Here is a 5221-nt window from a genome sequence, read left to right as displayed (position 1 = left end):
TCAACCACCACACCCCACATCACTGCGGAGCGGTACAAAGGACCATGGGAAATGGAGTTTAGTCTCAGTGTAGAGTGGATTCTTGTGCAAGGCTGCCACCAACATTTAGCTGGTCACACTGGAATATTTATCCCTCAGTCTAGTAAGGAATAAATGTTTTTATATTAGACTGAAATGCATTGTTAAGATTAAAATATAGTTTGATATGTAGTCCATTATATTGATTTACAGTTTACACAAACCCTTCACTTACTTACAATGAAGGCATGATAGAATAAAGCTAATAATAAACATTAAACTCTGAAACTTAAGTGTCCCCTTTTCCCAGGCAGAGTAAGCATAACGGTTTTCACATTTTCTGACACAACTTATGGATAGCTAGTAATAACACTCTTTGATATAAGAAACATATGTGAACTATTTCACAGATTGGTTTCTGTATTTAACTAATAAAAACAAAATTGTTTTGTTCAATTTAATGATAGATGGCAGCATATTACCTTTACCCCATCAAGGGGGCGACCACATCAACATACAGCAATTGTAAATGAGATAATATGTCATGTTAACTCACTGTAATGCTTTTTTACAGCTAAAGTTTCACTCAATGTGAATTGTTGCTGTGAAAAAAAAGCAATTTTTCAGTGTTCTGTAGGTCGTCTGGTATGGCCCCTACGCCCTCACAGCAGAATAGACCCCATGAACGACAATGTAGAAATGGTAAATTTTGTTGCCGATTAAAATTCCTTACAGTGGCTTTTTCTATAGGATTTAGATATTTTAGGGTTTCAGGTATAAGAATTCAAAGCATAAGTATTTTGTAGACAGCTAGGGAACTATCAGTGGTAACTAGATTTTAATACATTGAATTGAGTCCAATATGCTTTACACAAATAAATTGATTTTCTTATTGAATCAGATCTGACAGATTCATTTTTCACCACACCTTTGACTACTGGACTTCAAGGATGGAAAAAACTGAGTAAAAATGCCAAAATTAACAATTTCTAGTCATGTTTAACATTTCAACCACAAAGCATCATCCCCACCTGGTGGCAAGAGCATGAATTACTCAATGACTTGCGTCAATTAGAAGTAAATGGGTAAACCATTTCCAGGTGTAACATTCAAGTTGATAGTAAAAAGTTTTCTTTGGGGTTTTCATTGATAAAACATTTCCACATAACCTCTTTTTTAAATATCTGACTCTTTGTGTATTTAAGACTGATGGATCGGCAGACCGCATAGAAGGGGAAGGCCCAGCCACATGGGGAATTCAACAACCAGTTATTCCTCTGGCATTTAAAAGAACTTCATTCAACCTTTGATATGTCATCCTTCAAAAGTTGTGTTACATCAAATGGCACATGTCAACAAATGAAAGACTGCACTGTGGTCGTGTGAGTTATTAAAAGAATACTGTGACGTTACCTTAATGGGAAGTGGAAATCCCCACAGCTCAGGTACTCTTGAGATGGCACGTTTTATGAGTCATTCTGAAAGAAGCGTACATTAGTTAGTCAAAAAGTACAGTTTCTGTGTGTGTGTGTGTGTGTGTGTGTGTGTGGTCATGTGGTTTGAAAATAGGAAGCCAGGTAGATCTGCCTGTCAGTTGTATCAATTTGTTTCTTTCTTACTGTAAATAGAAGCACCTGTTTCCACCACTACTTCTACCACAGCTCTCTGGAAGACTCCTCCACTGTTTGCATACTATAAAACTCGTGGACCCAGAAAGTTTTGGAGTAGACAAAAAAATCCCCTGTAAAACCACACAGAGCATCAGGTTTCTGTTTGGTGAATGTTATGTTTGATATGCTCTGAAGGAGTTTCACCAATCAGTGATGTCACACTTTGAGTCCCTCTCTCATAGTACTCGTATGACTTTATAAACAAGGGCAGCCTCCTGGGATGACTCCAACACAAGTTTACCTCACAGTTTGAACTTTTCTCACATTTAGTATTGATATCAAACTTTATTCCAATATTTTAACTTAATATTTGTTGGTAAAATATGAAAGAGAATAATATCACCTCTGATCCTTCCTTGGAAGTAGTAACAGAGGTGGAATATGGGAAATATGGGGACTCTGTGTAGCTTCGGAGCCGGCAGGGCAAAACAATGCTGTGTGCATGTGGCACTCCTGCTATGTTTACAAGTCATGCTTCTTGCACTCCCGCAACACCTAATGTATGAAAAATTACATACTGGGACACCAAAATAATGCCATTTTAGGATGCAATGTGGGAGTACAAAGGTGTAGTGGTGACTGAACTTTGTCCTGGAGCTGTTGAGGAGTTACAATTTTTAAGAGGCTACAAAAAAGTATACAGACGGTAAATAAGAATCAGGCAGAGGTGTCCGAAAAAGAGGCTACGGCTAAATACAAAAATACAAAAATCCAGGTCAGAAAAGGTCAAGCACAAGGAAATATTGAAACGCTGACACAAGGTACAAGACGAACTTGCACAGAAGGAGGGGAACGCAACCAGACACAGGTGAGACACTTTAGGGTAACCCAGACGTGATAAAAACAAGAGAGCTGTGAGTAAGGTGATCAGCAACAAAAGACAAGGGTAAGTACAAAATGAAACATGAATCACTAGACATGACACACGAGGGAAGTAAAAGAACAACTTAACTAGCCTGAAGATGGGAAAATCAAAAATCCCTCACAGGAGCTTTAATTTGAGTTGACTTTACTTTAAAGCTCCTGTGAGGAACTTTCTGTTTGTGTTGATTCTGGCGCCCCCTGTGGACAAAGTGGTACAATCTGTGGATCTTGTCCTATTTAAGTGTTGGCAGAATCTCTCTGACAAATACATGTTATCTCACTGTCTTTAAAATGTCAAACATGTCACTCACTGGGAACCTTTACTGTGGAAAATGTAAACAATGTCTATCTCTGCAGTGTGCTGTGAATCATCTTGTCTGACACCTACCACGCAGCAGCAGTTTGAAGCATGAAAAAATAAAATAATACGTAGACAATCTTGTCGCTGATGGTGTAGGGTTAAGTTTTGTTTTTGTATGTCATAAAAGGAGATCAGTATTAATTTCCGTCTGTTTTATAACCAGTTAAAACTCCTAACAGAAGCTCTAAACACAACATATATCCAGATACTGCACTGGGTATTTTCATCATATCACCAAATCCTCCGCAGCCAGATTGATTGTTCAAATCTTCAGGGGAGATGTTTATATAACCCCTCTTTTAAAGAACTTTGAGGACTCCCATATGGTTTTTGTAAGATAAACTTGAAAGGTATCTTAACTTGTCTGCTTATCAAACAGGGACCATACAGAGTGCAAAAGATGTAATGCTTAGAGGTGGACTAAGTCAGAGCTAATTGTAGTGCCTATCCCTCTTCATGGTTTTTGACTATGGATTAAACACCTAATAGGAACAAATACAAGACAACTAAATAAAACCAGACAAAAAAGCTGAAACTCACATAACCTAGGAGCTAGACTGAAAGAAATGCTGGACATTTTTATGTAAATTATAAATTCATGACCCAGTTGTTTAACAGAATATTTGTTTCAGCTTCAATAAATTATCAAACTCAAGGAAAAATCAAGGTCTTTCATGCAGAATGCACTTTTGGGATGTCCGGTTGTCTGCATGTTATTCCTCTTTGTACCTTCCCTTTTTCCCTGTCACTATCCAACCGCTCACTGTTGATTAAAGGCAAAACTACCCAAATAAACCCATCAGGTCCTCTGGTTTCTTTGTCAAACAGTCCGTGTAAAGACAGACTTCCTCTTTAAATATGTGTAACTATCACTGTGCAGGTTTGAGAGTTAGCTGCTGGCTGTTTGTGAGAGCCAGAGAAAAACCCTGGGGCCTCTGTGCAGAGATAGAGGAATGCAATCTGCTCTGGGAGGACTTCTTGTGTTAAGACATGATTTATTGGCTGAACAAAGATTGCTGAACTGTTGAAGAGATGGAGGGAGGATACAATTAAAGATTAAATAGAAATGGAGTTGTTCTTAAAGTGCTGATGTGAGAAAGACTGTGAGCTTCTTGACAGCCTCTGCTCTGTTTCACCTCTTTAACCTCTGTCACATCTGTTTTAGTCTAAGCGTGGCCTGGTTTGTGTTTGTGGCTGTGAAATTTCTACTTTGGTGTAAATAACTCACCAACATTTCAAAGGAATGTCGTAAAATAAAGGCATTCATTGTCCCCAGAGGATGAATAATTTCAGCATGATTTCCTCCTGCATGTTAAATACATGTCTATAAATATTAATAAACTGCCTTTAGTTATGAAGAGTGACCCATTTAAGATCTTTTTGAATGAATCTGGTTTTCAAAGGCTTTGTATTCCTAAGTCACCTGTATCATATCTTAAAACAAGAAAACAACAAACACTCCTTTAAATTATGCTAGTGTGTCAAATACAATTAATTAACACTGTGTTATTATTGATTAAGCTACCCAGCAGCAATGTATTTAAATAAGCAGCTGCAACATGGAACTGCTGATTACACATGGATACATCAACGTTTAACATCCAATAATGAAATATGTAATTCACCTAAAATAGGGCCCTCTATATTGTGGGTTAGGGTACCTTAATAAATCCATACATCATGTTTTCCTGAGATCCGAAGTTGGTTTTCTCATTAGATAATCATGACCATGCAGCAACCGCGTAAAAAAATACCCCAATGCAGAAGTGCTAAAAGCTGCAGTTCCACAAGTGTCCACTTGAGGCTGGCTCCAACAGCCAAATAAACCCCATCAACACCCATTTTATAAAGCCCATCTTTACAGCAGACATAAACATGTTTACAGCCTGGTACAAAAAAAAAAGATTTGGTCTGAACAGCCCATTTATCTATTCATACATACTGTACAGATGTTGTTTTTTTAATAACTCATTTGTTTCAAAGATATTCAAGTTATAGGTTTTTCTATAATTAGGGGCACAGCTGACTTGGCTAACAGTTGGGCGCATTGTAGCTGTTTGCTAGGAGGCTATAGGCCCACCCTAAGTCGGCCTCATTGCCGCTTGCTAAGTCGCCTAAAAGTTGGGTTTAATCAGTGTTCCCATTATAATCACCACCATATATGGGCATCAAAACTTTGCTGCAAAAACAAATAGGTTAAGTCACTGAGACTACATCCATGTTTTATACAGTCTATGACCATACCTCCTATCCTCAGAGTTGCAAAATGACAAAACAAACATAGAATAGGCTTAGCTTACCTCATTAG

Source organism: Notolabrus celidotus, chromosome 13 (assembly GCF_009762535.1).
Source record: "Notolabrus celidotus isolate fNotCel1 chromosome 13, fNotCel1.pri, whole genome shotgun sequence".
In the NCBI taxonomy this organism is placed as follows: domain Eukaryota; kingdom Metazoa; phylum Chordata; class Actinopteri; order Labriformes; family Labridae; genus Notolabrus; species Notolabrus celidotus.
This window is presented reverse-complemented; position numbering follows the sequence as displayed.